Source organism: Physella acuta, unplaced genomic scaffold (assembly GCF_028476545.2).
Source record: "Physella acuta isolate Inbredline_101_S28 unplaced genomic scaffold, ASM2847654v3 ptg001663l, whole genome shotgun sequence".
Classification (NCBI taxonomy): Eukaryota; Metazoa; Mollusca; class Gastropoda; family Physidae; genus Physella; species Physella acuta.
Window position 1 is genome coordinate 57,426 of NW_026733176.1, and position 23,028 is coordinate 80,453.

A 23,028-nucleotide genomic window follows, 5' to 3' on the forward strand; every position below is an offset into this window, starting at 1 on the left:
CAATTTAGCCTGCAAATGTAGCTTTAGATTGTCAAAATATTTAGCGTAATCCTTAAAAATAAAAACTTTTTCTGTTACTGTTAATATTTCATTACTAAAACACAGCTTCTCATTTGTATGGAGTATACTCTTTAGACAGATTTAGGTTTTGATTTATTAGTCGGACTATTCTCTTACTAACTTTTCTGGTACCAGTACTAAAACCTAATTTTATGCCTCTAGATATAAACATTGAGTTCAGCTAGTTAATGAAATTATTGGGTTAGACTCAAGTAACCTTTGGGTGAGAGGTATTCAGTGGCAGTTTCTTTTAAGTGCGAAACACATTCACGACGTAGACCTACACAGATATACTATCAACCTATCTGATGTCTGATTGACGTATCACCCATAGCAAACCCCAATCTAACCCTAAACCTAACCCTAAACTTAACCCTAACCCATAGCAAACCCCAATCTAACCCTAAACCTAACCCCAAAAGAATAACTGTCATTATTGGTTTAAAGAGAAAAAATATCTCATTAAAGTTAGGTCTGTGTGTTACTTTGAGTGATGTGCATGTTCGATTGAATCAATAGTATCGATTATACATCAGTAACCTATACATAAACGTTGAACGTAAATATGCACTTACATTTTTAATACAGTGTATTATTCGTGACTCAATGACCCTCGGTATGTTTGTTTTCCTTTAACACACCATTTCAAACGTCAATACTTATGCTTGCGTCTATAGGCCTACCTTTGATCCTGTATTAGGCTATCGTGGATATGTCAAATAAAATAAAAATCGGCAATATGACTCAATGCCTAGTTCACCATCAGACATTCAATAACAGATACAGAACATCTACATATAACACAGAAACTTTACATTGGGCTTTAAACATTATTGTCGTTAATAAAAGTACACTTTAAATTGGGATAAAAACAAACTTTATATCGGTCCTAAAAAATTGTCTTTAAAACTTTAAATTTGGCTTAAAACATAATTATCCTAACACATAAACTTTACATTGGGCTCAAAACAAATATTGTCGTGAAAGCTTTACATTGACTTGAAAAAAAATAGCTTTTAAAACGTAATATTGGGCCCAAAAAATAATTATTCTAACACATAAACTTCATATTGGGCTTGAAAAATAATTATCGTAAAAACTTCACGATGGACTCTAAACGTAATTATCATTAAAACACAGCTTATATAACGAATACAGCCGTGTAAATCTGGACTGGCCAATCGATAGCGCCAACCCAGGGAGCAACAGGTGGGTCTACCTGTTCAATCCCGGTGTCTCACTCATTAAGGTATTTTAATTACTTCTCTCTGTATGTGCCCATATCACATGGGAAGATAATATGAGGGTATCATACTCATATTACAGAATACATATTGCACTGTATACTATAGGGTATTTATAGCTCAGGATACTATAGGGTATTTATAGCTCAGGATACTATAGGGTATTTATAGCTCAGGATACTATAGGGTATTTATAGCTCAGGGTACTGTAGGGTATTTATAGCTCAGAATACTGTAGGGTATTTGGAGCACATGATACTTGTGACACATGATATACATGATACTATAGCACATCTGATACTATAGCACATAAGATACCTGTATAGTAATATAAGATACTTGCAGCAAGAAAAACTAAATGGGTACTTGATACTTCAACATACTTGGATAAAGTATACTGGTAGATACTTGTTTATATGATGCTTGTACAGTACAATACAGTTACATACTTACGAAAAATTCCAATAACATGCAATCATGTGTGCCTAGTAATATAAAGACATAAACACACGCTCATATTTTGACAGCTTCACAATCGACTCGCTAGCTTGAATGTCTGTTAAGTCAAACTATATTAGCAAGTACAACTTATGCCACAAAAATCATAAACCATTTTAGCGCCGCTCTAGTCAAATGTCATTAACCTGTTAAATGTCTGTCTAGTAAAACGTCATTTACCAGTTGAATGTCTGTCTAGTAAAATGTCAGTAACCATTGCAATGTCTGTCTAGTAAAATGCCATTAACCATTGCAATGTCTGTCTAGTAAAATGCCATTAACCATTGCAATGTCTGTCTAGTAAAATGCCATTAACCATTTCAATGTCTGTCTAATCAAAGGCCAATAACCTGTCCAGTCATAGGTTATTGACCAAGCTAGTCTAGTTATTGAAAACTCTTCGATCTGATGCAAATCATCAGGTCTTACCAGCTACCTAAAACCAAACCCTACCCAAGGCAAAACCCTAACGACGCCCCCCCCCCCCCCTCTGACAAAATCCTAACGACGCTGCGAAAATCAATACCCTAAACATTAATCAGCTTCAGAAAAATTAACGTAATTGGCGGAAAAATGATCACGACTTTAAACTTGGCTCTTGGTTACTATGGAAACGAATCTATTTATAGCCGGTAGATACAGGTGATGCTAGTGATAAAAACGGTTGAAATGCGCCTTTTGTTCACACCAGGAGCTTACAGCAAACATGAGATGACGTGGGGGGGGGGGGGGCGTTTAACTCGAGTTATTGTCCATTAGGCAGATAACTCAGTTGTTATCTCTATGCCGTCTTTAGGGTGGGTCGTCGGTAAGGAGGGAGGGTAGGGAAGTTAGTGGGGAGGGAGAACTGAGAGTGACACGGTTTTGTGTTTCCGTAAAAAAAGATTTCAGCCGTTACATAATACGTCGCTTGTTCATATTTTTTTTAAATACCGAAATAAACAAAACAAATGGAGTGAGAGTGTATGCTAGGGATTCATTTGTACAGAACAGCATAGAAATATTTCACAATATTAAAATACATTTTTTTTAATTTGGGGGGTCGTGGAAGGGGTGGGGGGATACAAGAGCTCCCTTGCAATTGGTCGAAAAGTTCGTATAATACTCTCTCCACCCCTCCTCCTTCTATCCTGAAATGACCATTGGAAATTAGTATTCAGAAAATAATTAACTCTACAAAGTAGACATTTTAATTACGAGAGTCCTGAGATGATGTTTAATTGCAAATAACAGACGATCTGCTTAACCTCCTCCCCCCCCCACCCCCACAATTAACATCTCTATATGGCCATGACCTTTGTAAAGAACGTTCCAGACGTGTAAATAATGAATGATGCTCAGGAGACAAGAATCGTTCGCTCGAACTCTCCAGATTTATATTTAGACTTGCATTCTCATTTTTAGAACTGCTAAACTAAGCAACACAGCCACGCCATTCAAACAAACCTTCATACGAATAACATTCCTACAAACCTACATACATATGACATGAACATACCTACATACGACATGAACAAGCCTACATACGAATCTCTTATCACGAATATTCTAGTTCAAAGCTTTACGTCATAAAATATTTGCCCACAACGACTGTCATAACCGCCACAACTCGTCCGTTAATGACTTTTGTTTACATAAGTTGTGCTCAAGTCATAATGTTATCAACAGGCTAGACCAGATGCGGCAGTTTTTAGACTGCTTGAAACTCAAGATAAGACAACCCACACCTTTCCTACCTACGAGTTGTCGTGTGACTAGAGTTACGTTTCACAATATGCCGCCCACACACATCTGCTTAAAATAGTAGCCGTGTTTTAAATTCTATGTCACGTTGTATAAAGTTACTTTTATTCAGACTTCTCCAACATGCTTTAAGTGCATTAAATGTCTACATCGATCGTTGAAGTCTGTTAGAACAATAGAATACACAGAGGTATTCGCTTTTATTATTTGACGATCTTTAAGAACTCCTAATGGAGCCGTGTCTGAGAAAAAAATCTAAATGCCGTGCCACGAAAATACACTAGAAAAATTGTATAGTTTAATTTTTCAAGGTATAACATGGGCGCTAAGTACTTCTTTCAGATGAATTTTCTTGAATTTCTACCACCCAAATTGCGTTTCAGAATACTGCTATATATATATATATATATATATATATATATATATATATATATATATATATATATATATATATATATACCTATAGGCCTATATATATATATATAATTGAAATTAATTTTTGGAACCATAATGTTGAATCTATTTAGGGTGATAAGAGTGCTTCTATTAATCCCACTGGATAATCTGGTGTCTTACTTGTCTGCTAGACAAGACACCTGCACTAACCCCCACCCCTACACATTGTTGTGTGTGGGGGTGGGGGTGGCCACACTGTGACGCGCCAACTGCAGCGGTGTGGTCTATTTCTGGTTGTTGTCGCGAGATGACGATACGGTCCGTCAAGGATGTGTCCTGCCGGGGCGTGAGCTAAAAATAAACTATGTAAATTCGGTGTCACGTGACCGTGTCTTAACCCCCCCTCTCGTCTCCTCCCCCTCCTCCCATACTCCCACGACCTAGTTTCAACAAGCAACTAGAGCGTGACGCACCAAAACACACCTGTACTCATGTCCGTGCTGCGTATCAAAACAACACAGATCACCTTGATTAGTCGTGCACTGATTGTATCAGCTGGTGCGTCCCTTGAGGACCCCAAATTATTACCCCCCCCCCCCTCCCCCGCCACCAGGCTTTAATATTTACCCCCCACGATGGACCTCAAAGTCCCACTTCTTAACTTCAACTGCCACAATCACAAATCATTTTGGTAAACACCGTGCATTAAACACCCCAACACCAAACACATGCACCCACAAAACCATTTTATTAACAGCATAAAACACCAGCTGGTAAACACCTCTAAAACACCTGCCTTAAAGCACCCACATACCTCAACACCAACGCAAATCGACACACGCAACAAACACCATTCATCATTTCGCGAAAATGAGGTCATACCTAGAAACCGGGTCGACGGCACTTCAGAAACTGTCACAAAGTTCAAGTCATCCATTTTATACTGCTACTACCTACCACCTTACTAGCTCCCCTTCCCACCACAACCACCTTACTTACACCCCCACCCCAATCACCTGAACTAACACCCCCACCCCAATTTGTATTTCCTGTTCTTTAATTTTTATCCTCCATACAACTTAATCTCATTAAAATGATTTATAGACTTACAAGTGTTTATTAGTATATGATGAAAATAAAACGACCCTCATTTACATTTTAGTATAGGAAGCATATGATGATAATCATGTTGTAAAGAGCTACATTTACTCAGCCTATGAGAGGCGTAGAAACCCATTCCAGCGCCTGTGGCGAACTATCAATTCCCCCCCCCCCATATATATAGTTTATCAAGTTGGCTAAAAAGCGTGTCTTCCCCCCCCCCCCCCCCCCCCCAATCATCAGTTTGGAAAGGTTGTGTACACATTGACCAGTCACTATCCTGTAACAGTTTTTTTATTATTTTATTGTGTTATCACACAATTGAAGTTAATTCAGTCTGTAAAGCCAAGTCGCAGTCTTTTATCTTAATTTAGACTGTGTATAATTCAGTAATACAGCTCAGAATGTGCTTTTGATTTCATTGTGCACCCTGTTGGCCGCCCCACTCGCCCTACCATAGCTACGCCTCTGGCCTATGATTGCTTGCGAAAAATTTCAACTCTCACTTGTGTATGCGTAGTACTAGGGCTAAAAATAGAGGTGTGTCATGGTATTGGGGAGAGGGGGGGGGGGGGTGAATCAGTGGTTAATGACGGACAGGTGCCGCAATGGTTTTACTTCCTCGTTTTGTGAGGGTGTTTGCTATTGCATGCTCCTCGTGGATTGGTGATTAATTAATTGGGTGGAGTCATTAAATTGATATTATGTGGTATAAAGGGAGTGGGGACTATCGGTGTTTAGGTTGATGTTGTTGTCAGTTTTGTTGTGGCAGGTGAAAGTGGTGATGTGTCAGTCGTTAGCAGTGATACTGCACTAGTTGGTGTCAGTGATATTGTGGCAGGTGACAGTGGTGATGTGTCAGTCGTTATCAGTGATAATGCACTAGCTAGTGTCAGTGATATTGTAGCAGTTGACAGTGATGATGTGTCTGTTTTTAGAAGTAATACGGTAACAGCTGTTGTCAGTGTGCTAATGACAGTTGCTATAGCATAAGTGACAACTGTCACCACCAACAGACAATAGCCATTGGCACATAGCATTATCTTAGTGTCACATCTATCAACTCAAAAATTCTGCATAGCGTGTCTCTTCTAATCCCTCACAACGAATACTCTAAACCCTAAGCCCATACTCACCATATCAATTATCCTATCTCTACTAAGCACTTTACTTAAGCTTACTGTTGCATAAAGTAAAGCTAATGGCTGCCACTATCACCGAACAATAGTGCACTCAATCCAGGCGGATTGGCAGATTCTCGACTGTTAACATCAAAAATGTCCTCCTTGTATAAGATATTTATTTCTCTACATTAAAGGCTGAAAAAAAAACCTATTTAAATATGAGTTTATGTTTTTTTTTGGCATATTAAAACAAAATAGAATAAGATAAAATATATCTGTTATGCTGTGTCAATGATCATTTTCATTTTACACAAGGGAGGTAATGCAAGTGAACTTAATGCATGGGAAATAACTTCTGTCATTTTTTTTACCTTGAGGGCTTATAGCAAAATAACTTACATATGGTCCGTGGTATGAAGATTAAGGGCACGCGTTAATGGGTGTGGGGTGGGGGTGAGTTGCATTTTGTAGCCTAGCCCGAGGCAGTGTTTAGAAAGTGCAAATGTTTTAGTGTTGTTTCAGCAACAACGCGGATGTACCTGCTGTCTTTTTTTTTTACCTGAGTTGTTCAGAGTTACACCCCTCAGGTAATCAGCGGATATGTAATATTTTTTTTCCGTGCTGTTCAAACATGGTGTAATGAGATCACGGTTCCTCTACGGTGGGTGGAGGACATTGTAAGAAAGGTTATCGTCTACTTCCTCCTTCCCTTCCTCTTCCTCAACGTTATCGAGAGGTCTGCATACAAGTACTACACATATGTGCTGCGGACAACTGCACCGTTTCAACACCTCCACCATCACTTCTTTTTAATCGTAAATAGAAACATATAAAAAGTATACGTAAAGGCAAAATTAGTATAGTGTATAGCAACACATATGTTGATGTTTCGACTAATTATCACCATCAGAAAAAAAAATGGAATAAATAAAACTTATGGCGAAAATCCTAGACATGATATATATAGATATAACTAAATCATAGACATGCCATGATATATGTAGCTATAATTAAATCATAGACGATATACATATATTTAAATTATAGACATGATATATGTAGATATAATACTGTACACACGCTAAACACGGAGAACAATATATGATAAAAATAGCATGATGTTACTTATGCATTAATCAAAGTTGTGTATTGCATGTGGGCTAATTTTCGCACTCTAATATCAAAGTGACATCAAATGTTTCGACACTTAGTCATAATCTGAGAATAAGAAATCGGCATGGAATATATGTAATTATGCAACCATATAAAGAGGTTACATTTAAAACATGAAAAGGAGACTTTCTGAAAGAGTCTAAAATTTTCAGCTCGGTGTCACCCTCCCCCTCTGCCTCCCTCCTCCCCTCCCCCCACCAAACCATTCACCCAATTCATCACGCCCCAATCTCTCTTCAAGTTACATATAATGTGTTACTGTGCACACTCCCATACCGATATCTTTAAAAATAGATCCAATCTTTGCACGCAGATAAATAACATGAATGCATTTTAAATATCAAACCTTTATCGAAGACATTCCACCCTGCCCTCCCTTTCCCCCTTTCAATTTGAAATTTTAAAAGCTTCCAATGCGCACCAGAAGACATCAAAGAATTCTCGCCACACCGTCATATGTTTAAAAAAAAAAGTTGTTTAGCTGCAAGGACTTTCTAGAAGGGTGCTTTGTGTGGGCGAAATCAGTCAACCATACCCGAGTGACGCCCCTACAGAGCTAGTCAACCAAGCCCCTGATGACGCCCCCCCCCCCTCCGCCCTTTCCAGGCCTATCCGTATAGGTATTGTACCGCCCTGTATGACTCATTCATCGCGTTATGTCAACATATCGTAAACTCTATGACACAAGACAAATCCTGTCAGACAGAGGTCATCTTGAAAGCGAGGAGGGAGGGGGGGAGGGGGGCACTTTAACAGGAAACCTGCTGTGTCGCCTGTCATTCTCGCCAAAACTAACTTTAAAATCCCACCCACCCCACCTGTCATTATGTAATTTAATCAGCACATTTTACACGTGATATCGTATATCACGGCGCACTTTAAAGAGCCATTACGCCAAATCTGGACTCATTAATTGATCGGGAATTTCTTTATTGATCTGTGGTTTTTGGCAAGAACGCTCTAGACTATTTTGGTCTAGCTACGGTTCATGATTCTCTTTTTATATACGGAAGAAACCCAGCAAAATGTAAAATATTGATTGGGAAAGGGATAGTGCTATTGTAAAAAAAAGTAACTTTTTAGATTATCTATTGAGTAATAGATATCTATCGGAGCTGGATGGTTTCAGGGATGTAGTGCTGATAATCAGGTACTCATTAGGGCTAGGGCCGGTGCTACCTATAAGGCCAACTAGGCGGTCGCCTAGGGCGCCATCCCTAGAGGGGCGTAAAAAAGGTTAAATCGCTATTATCAAAAAGTACCTAATTATTAATAACTTTTATAAAGGAGTAGCGATCTTTTTCGGGGCCCAGGACGAACTATCAATTTTGCACCCCCACCCACCCCAAAATTAGGTCTATATAGGCCTATATTTAATAGCTATGGTGAAAATACAACCCCCACCTCCCTAATTTGGAAAGGTCGGTGCGCTTTTTACCAGTCACTTTGCCTTTTTATTTTTAGTGTCACATACTTGATGTAGAAAACGATTAAATAAGTTCGTAATTTAAATTTCGCACATTTCAAAAGGTTATCTAATTTTAATAGGGCTTGTAAGTCTCGTTTTCTCTAACTTTGAATTAGAAATATGTCCTGGTGTATAGAGTTTTGTAATGACGGGGTGCTCAAAGTATTGTACTTGTTTGGTAAGTTTTGATGAATCGTTTAGATTTGAGAGTAACGGCGGAAGGCTGTTGCTGATATGGTTTCGTAGGTATCAAGTATAGAAGTGTTTAAGTGTCATAATTTTTATTTGGCTGTTTTGTAGTCGAAGATCTAGTGGAATCTGATTGGTATTAGAGAAATGAGAATACAATATTTTAATATTTAATAAATAATTCTAGCAATGTCTAAAGCACCTACCCGTATTTGATTTTTTGAAAGACGTCCCTTTATTTAAGGGATCCAAAATTTTCTCAGAGAATTTGACATCTATAGAACTTGTAAGTTTATCGTTCTTTCTCGCGTTAATTCGTGTCTGGTTAGCCAGGGAGAGATAAAAGTTTTCGAACTAAATCAATTGTTGTGAACGGGGTTTCCCATTGATAGCAAAAAACATGGCGGCTATTTGTTAGTAGGTCCCGCTTCAAGATTTCAAAATCATCAAACGTTCCAGAAATGCAACAACTGTAAAAAACTTTCAACGCTGTTTTGTTCATATGGATGGGAACAAACACATGTGTATGCATTTTTGAATATAAAAGTTTTGTGGCGGTAAGTATATTGATATTTCTTTTGTTGATAGTTTGTCCAAGGCTAGGGGACATTACTCTGACTCTACTCAGTCTTTGCTTCGAGACTTAAGATTCCCAGACATAGATCTAGATCTAGATCTAGATCTAGACCTAGATCTAGATCTAGATTCTAGAATCTACCTAGGATCTACTAAGATCTACATTGCTTTAATCTAGTTCTAAGAGTATAAGTTCATGAATTAGAATATATTAGATCTAGATTCTAGATCTAGTATTTTAGTGATCTAGATAAAATATTAAAAATATTAAGAAAAGGATGACGGTAAAAACTAAAACAACAGGAAAATGAGGATGACTTCCAGTCTCACTCAGCCTACGACTTACTTATTAATCGAATCTAGATTTCTAGATCTAGATTCTAGATCTAGATATTAGATCTAGATATCTAGAACTTAGACAACAATGTTAATGTTAATAGACCTAGAAATCTAGATCTAGATTTAGATAGATTACTGAACTAGACTCTAGTACTGATTACTCAGTGATTACTGTTTAAAAGTTTAATATTTTAGAAGTAGGCCTATTTTATTTATATATTAGTTATAGTAGCTTGTAGATAGATGGCTAGATAGATAGTATTACTAGTAATACTAGGTCTAGATCTAGATAGAGATAGTAGAATAGATCTAGATTCTAGTTGCAGATGGTAGTATGGTAGGCCCTAGATCTAAAATCTAGATCTAGAGAATCTAGTCTAGTAGATCTAGATAGATTCTAGATTTAGATCTAGATTAGATCTAGTTTAGGTAAAATCTACCCTAGTTTAAGTTTAGTAAGAGCTAGATCTAGATCTAGTAATGCCTAGTAAGGCTAACCTGTTTTTAATTTTAAATTAATTTTTTTTATATCTAGAATCTAGATATCTAGACTAGATCTACTCTAGCTATTTACTAGATTCTAGATCTAGATCAGTAGCCAGTAGAGTGATTAGAGTAGTAGTAGAGTGTAGTGTAGAGTACTGTGAGTGTAGACTATTGTAGAGTGTAGGTACTAATAACTAGACTGAAACTAAATTAGACTAGAATCTAGGTCTAGATCTAGATACATTTAGGGCTTACAGACTTATCAGACTACAGTGTTGCAATGAGTAGATCTAGTAATATATAGATTAAATTTAGTTTGAAATTGTTACAGTAGTGCTACTACTTTTCTAAGTAGTAAGTAGTGTAGACTACTAGAAGAGCAAGATGATAGATCTCCATCAAGCTACAATAGAGTTTAGTTAGTAGTTAGTTAGTCATAGATCTAGTAATAGTACCAAAAGCAGTGTAAGTAGCACAGTAAAAAAAAAGTATTACTAGTATTTACTAGGCCATCTATTATTGTATTAGGCCCTTTTATTTTTAGCAAGTTAAAGTTTGGTTAAGTACTAGTCTTCTAGCAAGTTGCCTAGTAGTAAACTTATAAACTAGATCATGTGTATTAGTACTATTAGACTTGTAGGCTAGTCTTGTTAGTCTAGACCAGGGGTCTCCAAACTTTTCAGTCCGAGGGCCGCATTAACTATCAAATTTCAGTTCGGGGGCCAGTTTCTTCCAGGCATGTCTTTGATTTTTCTGGGCAAAGTTCCTCAGCAGAGGCGTATCCAGGTTTTCGTTGTAGGGGGAGCGAAAAGAGCAAAAAAAGGCGCCGAATTTTTAACACGTTCTATATACGTGTATTATATATATATATATATATATATATATATATATATATATATATATATATATATATATATATATATATATAATTACTAGCTGTATGTTATTACTTGGCTATGATGTAAAATAAATTGAAAGTAGCACTCTGAAGGGCGACAAACAAAAATTGTATCAATCTAAAAAATAAAATATACACACACTACAACCAAAAACAACGAACGTATCACAATCTGTTTTGTAATTCTTGTAAAAAAATTTCTTACATAATAATTCCTGAGAAATTATTTAAGACAAGTGAAATAGGGGAAATAATCACTCTCTTAATATAAATATGTGTATATCTACAAATTTAATTATAAATGTCAAAACAAATAAATAATTACTTTAGAATATAATAAAATTGTTTAACACTATTCGTGTTTACAAAATGTTTTTGTCTATAATCATAATTTAATATATTGTCATCATAAATGCTAAAGTATTACAGCATAATGAAAGATTTTAAAATCAGAGTTGGTATAAAAACCACACTTTTCGATGTAGTAATAAACGGTCGGAATATCAGCCTACATTTAACTAAACACTTGTCTTTTAGTTCAGATCATATATTTTTAACTAACTATTGCTTCTTTTTGTTCTTTAAAGATCATTTTTAACATTGTGATAGGTATGGATTAGATCACTGTATTGATCACACACCTTTTTACTGGTAATTACAAAAACAATATTTACAGAGTTTTACATTTACAAAGCTAATTTTCTGGCGGCATGTTACTTTGGTACATCATTACGCGTTTTTCTACATGTACTTAACAGATCAGTTTTCGGGGGTCAACTTCATTCACCACTGTCCGGTCACTTTAGGTCAATTATCCAACCCAGTGTATACCTAGGTGTGACATTAATGTCGCTCTACACAATTGTGGTGGTGAGGTGGGGGGGGGGAGATATCCGAGATAACCAACTCAGAGTGAACATAGCGTCAGTTTTTAGATGACTGTTCTAAACATACATATATATTACACAAATATATATTACACAAATACATATTACAGAAATAGGGAGGGGGGTTGTAACTGTTTCATATAATTTATAATCGTAATCACTATCGTCCAAACTGTAAGAATACTGCTACTTCATCGTGATGACGTTTTTGACCTTGTCAAAATTTCCGCACCACTACGCAGTTTGCTCATAAGTAAATTTAAATAGAGGTGCCACATCAGTTGTATTTGTTTCTGTATTGTAATTTTTTTAAATTGATCACACGATTCAAACTGTATATACAAAGTAATTATGTGTGAAGTTTTATGTATAACATTTTATAATTCAATTATTCGTAAGAAAATACATTATACAGTTGCCTTAAACTTAACACCCCTCTTGCCAAGTGGTACTACCCGTAAAGGTTTTTTAAACATTGCAATGCATCCTAATGGTTATTTTTAGAATGGCAAACTGATGCAGCTGTTAATACGTGTTGTAAACGTAGACACTACTAGACTAGTACAAAAATGCTTAATTGCTGCATGAAAAGAAAGCTTGTGATTTACATAAATGTGCCGACCAAAAATATTTTTTAACAAATATCATTGTTTAAAACTTAGAGTTTAAAAAGTTTCAAAAAGGCGCCACTTTGCTGAAAATGGCCAGAGGGGGAGCGGCCGCTCCCCCTGCTCCCCCCCTGCGTACGCTACTGTTCCTCAGCCATCACCAACAAACGATTTTTCCTTGGACAAAAGCATCTCCGCGGGCCGGATGAGAGGACTTCGCGGGCCGCATCCGGCCCGCGGGCCGTAGTTTGGAGACCCCTGGTCTAGACCAGGGACTATAAAATCTACAATTGATAACTTTCGGCCTTTTAGTATAAGCCTAATTATTAATGAATTACAGGGTACAAAAATTAATAAATTGGTCAGAGTCAGTATGGTTACAGTTAGCTGTTAATAGAATTAAGTTTTAGATCTATTGACTACAATTTTTAGTTACAAGTAATGAAAATGAAACTAATAGTTTTGTAATAGTTAAGATATGGTTAACTGTAAACCAGATATTTTAGTTTTTAAGACAAGCTAAGTAGATAGAAAACTGAACCTTTACAATAAATTAAACCTTTTATATATATATATATATATATATATATATATATATATATATATATATATATATATATATATATATATATATATATATATATATATATATATATATATATATATATATATATATATATATATATATATATATATATATATATATATATTAATATCTCATATTAGTTAAATAATTATTTTAATATAATATATGGATAAACTTAATAATTTATTATATTTAAATTCCCTAGGTACTTGGCAAGCAATTTTCTCACACTTGACTGTGGCTATTGGTGCTGATCTTGAACTAAAGGTGAGCTGAATTTTTTTTTTATAATAAGCCATTTTTCAGCTTAAGCCCAAGTTTGAAATCGATTCAGTGTTCTAATTCTTAAAGAATATGTTGCTACTAAGATTATATACTGTAAGTATTAATATGTATGGCTTGATAGTGGGACTGTCTGACAGTAACTTTCACATTTCTATCCTAAAAGATAAGAGTTCAGATCCCTGGTTTTAGTCCTGGTATGATGTCCTAAGTCTCATGAGTACCAGCTCTCATGAGTACCTGGCTCAAGATAGGGAAATTAAAGGTGGCTGGGTATATACCTCTGAACACTCTAATTTTACATGCAAATGTCACAGAAACAGGTGAATTTTAATTCAACTGCTATATTGGCTGTCTGTTTTAATCAATAATTAATTTTTTCATATTACAGAAAGTTGTTAAAAATATTATTTATTTAATTTCTAGGTAAATGGAACAACATGGATGTGGATTTTTAGACACAAGGAAGCTGAATTTAACTTTTAATGAAGAATTTAAATGATGATTGTCCATGAAAAGAAATATGAATCATATACATTGTAATGCTGTATTGATGCATCTTCTGTTTTAAGTAATTAAAAAACCATCCATTTATGAAATTATTTTCATTTTTTTTTTCAATTTTAAAACTGTAGTTCTGTTTTGTTATTTGAAAACAATGATGAAAGTATACTGAACTGCCATTGAGATATTAATATAAATGCTATTGTTTATAGTTTAATTCTTTCAGAAGCAACTATATTGACATCAAAACTGAATCTTTATTGTACACTAAGTATAAAAGCTTACCCGCAAACCAGTCCATGTCAACAATTTATTGACATTCAAACATTAAATTTTTTTAAAGGTGATTTTTCTTAAATAAAACAGACTACTTTCATATGGGATAAGAAACATTTAATTTTGAAATTGATTGGTTTATTAAATTTTAATGGAGCTGAAACTAAAACACTGGGTACAAATTTATTATTACTTTGTTTCTCAGAAAATTGCAAATTTTGAACATAAGAACTGTGGGAAGTAGGCAATGATGTTAAAATATCTCTTGAAACTTGAAGAAATTGTGGAAGGTTTAGAGATAGAAAACAACATTTCAGAAGATGATGTTTGAAATAATGGTAAAATATCTTTAGCAATTGTCACTGAATAAATATTTTCATTAGACAAATCACATTTAGATATAGAAGAATAAGGTATGTCTTCAGATTTTCTTATCAGCGAAGATCCTGGGTGATTCTCTTTGTTACCATCGGTCAAACAACAAGCCAATTCTGGAAAATTCATTGGGTTCTTTGCCTGGGCAGCTAAATATATTTAAATTAAGTTCATGCAAGGCTTTAGAAACATCAATTGGATAAAACTCTATAATTTCATTAACTTTTTATTAATATCAGCTCCAAAGGAATAATATAAACAAGTTACACATCATCAATAAATCAAATTTGCAGATATTTCCATTTCACCAAACTTTCTCTAAGTCATAATATATATTTTAAATTCATGGCATTTTGTTAGGCTAGATATGTTGACTTTAATTTACCACAATAATCTGATTATATAAATTAGGATTACCCAGCTATCATACATTCTTCTTTTTACTGCCCTCCTTTATGAGGGGGAGGTAAAAATCATCATAAAATGTGGGATGCAATTTACAGATGAACCCTCTCTCTCTACCCCTCCCCCTATATATATATATATATATGTATATCTACATAATCTCTAAAATCATGTTGGTACCTCTACCTGTTTGAATGTTAGGCCCATTTCCTTAAACTGTTTCTGTGTGGATCTTCTCCATGGGGGTCATCTATAAATGACGTCACGCATTTTTTTGACGATTTTTACCTCCCCCCCTCCCCCTACACATCGTCACAAAAAGCCAGACCCCCACCCCCTAAAATGACGTCACACAGTACTAGATTCTAGATCTAAATTACTACAGTTGCCTACACTCTAGATTTAGTTCTTAAGTTCTACAACAAGACTACACTAAACTTCGCTAGATCTAGAATAATCTAGATTCTATATATAAATTGATATTGAACATATTCTAGTCTACCTGTCTTAAAGTAAATAGCCTATTTAGTAATTTAGTAATTAATTCCACTCAACTACACTGTAAAATAAAAGAAACTAGATCTAGAATCTAGATCTCTAGACTACTCTTGAGTCTATAAATTAAAAATAAATCCTGTATGTCGTATGTTACTGTCTAAGTCGGAATTTTCAAGAGGGTTTTTTTTAAGTCATAGATCTAGATATAGAATTCTAGATCTAGAAATCTAGACTCTAGATCTAGGCTATATATATTTATTAATTAAATTAGGCTTGATTTCAGATTTACGATTGAAATCTTTTAGGCCTATAAATATCATATTTTATATAGATGTATTATTATTATACAGGTTGTATTCTAGATCTATAATATAATATATTTGTGTGTGTGTGTTATTTTAAACTTAATTTACTTAAAACAACTTATTGTCGGAGTTTTTTTTATTCCAAAAACGAAAGTAGATTTCATAACTTAAAAAAAAAAAAAATAAAAAATATTCACATTTGGTTTGAAAAAACAAAAAAACGCCAGCTGGCAACTACCGGAGCGAGAACTTGGTAAGCTACTTTAACAACTTACAAGCCCAATAGCAAAAATTAAATGGATGCCATCAAAATTGAATAGAAGTATGTTATAATAAAGCTAACGTTATTTTACTTCAAAACACAACCTACAGTTAAGTATTCAATTGGTAAAATATATTGTTTTTACAAGGTTACATAGCGAATATAAAAGATTTGCTATGATTATTAAGTAATGAAATTTAGAGAGTTTTATAGTGTTTTTTCAAGCATGCCTTGGTTACACTTGGTTAATTTAGTTATTCTTTTGAAAGTTATTTCCCTTGAATGAAATTTTGGTATTTGGATCTTCAAATTGGAGATAATTCGTTGCTTAAGGCTTAACTTTACATTCATTTCAAATTCCTGCACCTTAGGTTGACCGCTTACATATAAATACAACTTTAAGTTATTATTTTCTATTGTAAGAATTATATAGATCAGAAGTTCTAAACAAAATAGTTTGGTAGGTTTTTTAGCATTATCAAGCAGAAAAACAAATACATCCGTAGCCGTTGTAGACTGCAATACTTAATGTTAGTCGACATACAGTCTTTGTCGTAAATTAAACATATAATCAATTGTCTTTTCATATTTTTCACCCTCTCCTAAAGGATTCATATATAATTTTAGGTTGGAATATAACATTTATAACCTTTTATTTTTCAAAAACAAAAAAATCGTTACATAATCACAAAATATAGACTTTTTACAATTATAACTAAAAACAGTCAAGCTTAAGACAGGTAAGTTCCATTTTGGTACTCACCTTGGGAGGACTGCAGAGAGTCCAACACTACAAGAACTTTTTTTAGTGTTTTTTTCCCAGACATATTTCTCCCGGGAGGGGGGGGGGGGGGGGTCGGTGGGCTGAAGCACTTAAAGTTTTCTTAGGGGAAAGGGGGGAGGGGGTGCTATGTCATAAAGTACAAAGTAGATTCGCGGACTTAAAAAACAATTTCAATAGAATGTGATTACGATTGCAAAGTGGAATTGAAGAAATTAGTACAAACTTTTGAGACGAAGGAGGCAAGTAAAACTGGATTTTGATATCTACTTATAACGTGTATGCAATTGATAATAAATTAATATGTCACTTTTAATTAATTGTTTTCTCATACATGTGTTTTAGTAATTAATTTGTGTGAAAGGGGGCGTTTTAATTAGTTTTGCCAAGGGCGCTAAATAACCTGGCGCCGGCACTGATTAGGGCTGGGTTGGCTCAGGTGCTTAAAACATAGCTGGGGAGGGGGACTCATGGGTATCGTACTGAAATATTACCGGGATCCTTATACAGCTACAGCCAGAGCCGTAGAAAGGAACTCGAACCATACCGGTCATAAGCGAGAGCTGTACCACTCAACTATCTTTAAAAAGATCTTTCTAAAGTCAAAGTTTAAGAACTCATACGTGTCCAAAACCAAAAGTTCGACCCGTTTAACTTTCTAGCTTGATATATTCTTTAGAACAAAGTGTCTGTACGGTATCATCGACTCAAGACACAGACACAATATGGCCGCTGTCAGCTGTTACAGTTACAGTTAGTTATGGAGGAGACAACCCTACAGGTTGGCGCACAATATGGCCACTGTCAGCTGTTACAGTTACAGGTAGTTATGGAAGAGCAAAATACTTCAGGTTGGAGCATTGATTCCTGATTTACTGGAAGCTGTGACTCGAAGACTCGCTTTACGCGGTGACTCGTTTTACATGAGAGATTCGCTTTACTCAGCTTTATACCCGGGAGTCGCTTTACACTGACACGTTTTGAGCACTCACTTTACATTGAAATATAATGGTGATACAACTGAATGTTGTGCTTTGGGAAAACATATGCGGGCTTATTGCACATATAGATACCAGCTAAGGCTCGCTATGCATTGAGAATACTTCTAGAGAACATTTAGCTCAAGGTTACATCATGTGGCCATCTTTAATCACACTAATCTACTGCTGTTGTTCTTACTTACCGCCAGTACTGCACTGTCGTCACTGATGACACTTTAAGTCTGCTAAAGTAATGACGTCATTGATAACAAATTATAACGAAGTTAGTCATTGTGCACCCATCTTGACGTCATTCCCATACTCTCGTTTTGACATTACTTACGCTTGATTATGACGTCATTCCCATACTCTGGTTTTGACATTACTTACGTTTGATTATGACGTCATTCCCACAAGCGCCCATTCCCTTTCGTCGAATCAGTCATCAACAGCCATTGTTATGATTGCCCGACCCTAACGCTGGGATGAGGACCACTCACTAAAGATCTCCAAAGTACGAAAACCTTGGCCAAGTTCTCATCTCTTTATAGTGGCTCAAATAGATAATTCTTAATTGGCTCTCTGCTTTGTGGGTAAAGGTTATATAAACCTATATGCTCTTTTCTTGGTTCATTTTTGGCAAGTACTTTGGCAAATACTTTTTTCGCTGATGGTGTCTGCCATTTACTGAAGGTAAAGTTATAAGTCGTGTATTGTTGAAGGTAAAGTTATAAGTCGTGTATTGTTGAAGGTAAAGTTATAAGTCGTGTATTGTTGAAGGTAAAGTTATAAGTCGTGTATTGTTAAAGGTATGGTGTCTAGGTCATGATGCCATATATCGCCATGTAGGACTAGACTCCGTAAGATAACTGAATTTATGAAACTTTATTTTGCGAAATTTCAGACTTTTTTTTAGTGGCGTTCTACGTGGTCGACTGGTACAATCCTTGGTTACTAGCCCGAAAGATTCCACTTTGGATTGCATGTTCGATCACGAGCACAAGACAGTTTGATCAGACTGAGCCTACTCAGCTCTGATGAGTACCCGGCACGAGTCGGTTAAAGGTTCAAACATGGCTTTCCGCATTATCCTTTCGTGTGACAAGGTCAGAGAAAATGAGGAACTCTACTTCATCAGTCACATGGTACCTTTACTTTAACAGTTGCTGTAGCTTTCGGAATCTGTCTTATTTTTTTCCATCTCTAATCGTAAAAGTAACATAAGATAAATGCTATTCGCGAATTTCAAGAATTCGACCTTTTTATTGCGTTGTGTCAATATTTATTCATCTAGTAAAAACTAACATTTTTTTTTTCAAATTTGAAAACGTTGTCTTCAAATATTGAACCAAGAGATAATGTTTTGAAAACGATGTCCCATTGAACGGATTCGCATTTTTCACCGTTTACCTACAAAACCTGATCTAGATTCCCACGTTTACTGTAAACATGAAAATATCAGACGCCCACAGTAATGTTTGCGGACCAGCCACCCGTACTTGCAGATTATTTTTTTCCAATTAGTTATGCGTATCGATTTTTCCGCCCGAAATCGATAATCAATAATACACCGCCGAACTGATTTCCAAATAGTATCAATGAACTCTTATCGACCATATCCATTACAGAAACCAATCACTACCCCCCCCCCCCCCTCTTTTGTCCAAAAAATTACATAATCCTGTTCACATTCTCATAAAATATTAACATACTAAACAATTTTCTTTTTGTTCGCGACCCCTTTAACCGTTTTCTTGAATCATCATCATAGCAACGGATCCACAGTAAATTGATTTCAGTCTCTAGCCTAAGATGACTTGTGTACCAACAGTGTTTAATATTTCCACAATCTATTTTTAGGTATTAATTAAAATTTCCATTTTGATTTTGGCCATATTTCCACAACGGTCTAGTGTTAAAAATCCAGTGACTAAAGTATTACACTGTGCAGTAGAACATAGTGTTAATGTAAGTGCTTCTTGTCAGTGGTCACAGTTTCTTCCAAGTATCAGACCTACCCCTCCCCCCCTCCCTCACACCTAAGTACGTCCCCCCTCCCAGAGCGCAACAAAAAAATTGAACATAATATTGTTAAACAGAATCCGCTATCCTTTTCATCTTGTATTGTGTCACTGCGAAGCCAACAATTCCAACTCGCCTTAAAGGTGAAAGAAATCAGCTAAACCATAACTGTAATAAGTACGCTCAACTTACCATTTAACGCAGTGTTCAGCGGCGTACATTTCATAAGAGTAAATTACAGGTGTAGTTATAACTAATTGGATTCCAGGTGTAGTCACAGCTAATTGGAAATTAAATTACGCAAGAACCCAAAAGTCACGTAGGACAGGTTCTCTTAATTAGTGGTTAATTAATTACTAAGCAAATCTTCTAATTTGAAGTGTTTGCTACAGCTGATCGTATCACAGTAATGGTAGTATAACCTTTACATTGTATCCTTCTAAGAACGATGAGACTATCATCTGTCTTGAGCCTCAGACAATTTTCTTGAAAAAAAATTGGTCGGTCTCATTTGCGGTACCAGTTGGATATCGGTGTCATAATTAACTGAGGATTCAATATCTAATTAATTTCTTTAAATATTATTTTTAGATTTTTTTTTGTTTTGATAATTTTTCTCAACACCAATTAGCGTTTTCATGATTCCAGAGAGTGCGTATTGTATTAATAGCAGTGTTATTTATGTCAGCCTCATTCATGCCTAGATCATAGCTTACGCATACAGTTAGTTACTCACCTGCATATCCCACATATACCTGTGTTTAGTAACCCACCTGCATATATACTACGTATACCTGTATTGAGTCACACCTGCACATATACCTCATATACCTGTGTTTAGTTAACCACCTGCATATATCCCACATATACCTGTGTTTAGTTACACACCTGTAATATACTACATATACCTGTGTTTAGTTACACACCTGCATAGATCCCACATATACCTGTGTTTAGTTACACACCTGCATAGATCCCACATATACCTATGTTGTCCCCAGCCAGATTCGAACCCACATCAACAAACTGAGCAACGATTTCAATCGCCCACATGGGGTCCTCATTAATAAATCAATATGAAAGATTAGACGCTAATTAAGCTATGCAAAGTAAGCCCCCTAATCAAACCAGGAATGAAGCTTTCGGATGGCAATATGAACTGCCCGTCACGCTTCGTCATAAACTGCCGACCATACGACTTGACATAGCTAATGATACTAACACGGATACAATTACAAGGGCACGTTAGCACCCTATACACCGTAGTGTCATGCCGACCTGTGACCTTTTGACCCAGGATATACTCACAACAGAGTCAGCAGCCGCCTATGTTTTTATTTCTCATTACATTCAATAGTAAAGAAAAAAAAAATTAAAATGTTGTTTTTAAAATGAACTTGATTTTTATTTTCCGAAAAGAATACAAATATTAGCAACATTAGACAGGTTACTGTTCTCTCCATGTTCAATAGCTAATATATAAGTATTCCTTGAGTGTTTGAGTGTCACCTCCCCCCCCCCCCCCATTTTACCACACCTGTAGTGTGAGTGGCCAGATTTAATTCTTCCACCTGGAGTGTTTTTATCGCAAGCCTAAATCAAATGCCAGCAACATCCTACAGTGGTTGCCATTAAATCCCCAGAAAGCCAACTTTTATGGAGTCAAGTTTTTTTTTTTCCAAATCACGTTAAAAGTTTCTCGGTTCATTTTTGTAGTTTACCTAGTCACTTTATAGATTTTAAAGTCAACGTATAGTTTTCAAAGTGAACTTACAGTTTTCTAAGTCAGGGTATAGTTTTCTAAATCAAGTCACTGTTTTTTTATTCAGTCAATTATGTTTTCCAAGTCAATTGACTGGTCTTTAAAGTCAAATGTATGGGTTATCAACATATAATACCCGTGTTTCCCTTTTCCCCATTTCGCGCAAATAGCGGCGTATCTAAATAGCAGCGCGCTAAACTGCTGACGTAGTAGCTGTCTCGTACGTTCGCTAAGTAAATAATAAGATGATAAACGATACTCATTGTCGTGGTATCGATCCCGACATTTAAGCGATGATAGCTTGTCACGTGCTTCGATCGTTACGCTTCAAGGTCGTTGGGAGGTCAAACTCGTTCAGTGCATCCAATGGGATACCTACATCTGTCTCATAACCTGCTGGTACACTATTGATGAGCTGGTGGGTGATGTTGACGATGGGGTTAAAGTTCGAAGGCCATGACCTCTGTTCAATAAAATCGAATACATGTTTAGGTGTTATCTGGTTTGGTAAACCTCTGGCTAAAGGGTTGAATTGTTGCGTTACGATGGCCAGAATCAGGCTAATGACTCTTTCAGTGGCTAATACTTTGGTGGATTATGCACAAGATTATTGAGCAAAGTACAGGTATTATTCGGATTAGAAAAAGAAATTGTTGTTTTGTCTAAAGCTTAATGGCAAAACATAAAATTCTACACTAAACGGCATGACAATAAGTAAAGTTTTAATGAAAATGAAGTCGGTTGATAGATTAGACCGAACTTTTAAACCAAGGGCGGACAACTCTCGCGAAGACTTTCATTGGTTCACTTTACATAGCTAAGCTACAACATTACATAATTTTATACTGGTGTAGTTGTAGGTGGTCTGGCCTAGTGTCTAACATATTTATTCTCACTTCAGTAACAAGATCTGCGGTCTCTAGTAACTGTCTTATTTTCTAAATGTCTGGTATTAGCATATGTCAATGTATGTTTATTTTGAAAGTCTATTTAGAACACAATGTCATATTAATTGTAATTCAAGATTTTCTTACAATACACGGGAGGTGTATAAAATGACAGTTTGGATGTCTGACATTGGCCAAATCCTTGAAATATGTTTCTGGCCACTTTATATCAATGCTAGTTGGATTAAACTTTTACAACACAGTAAAAAGTGAAGTACCTTTTACAAACCTGACGGCCCATGGGGGAAGTGAA

The 23,028-nt window shown here is 35.7% G+C and overlaps 1 protein-coding gene across 1 annotated transcript in view; it reads left to right on the plus strand.

Moving 5' to 3' along the window:
- LOC131929703 (Krueppel-like factor 6) overlaps positions 1 to 23,028 on the plus strand; it is a 60,927-nt gene that overhangs the window by 622 nt on the left and 37,277 nt on the right.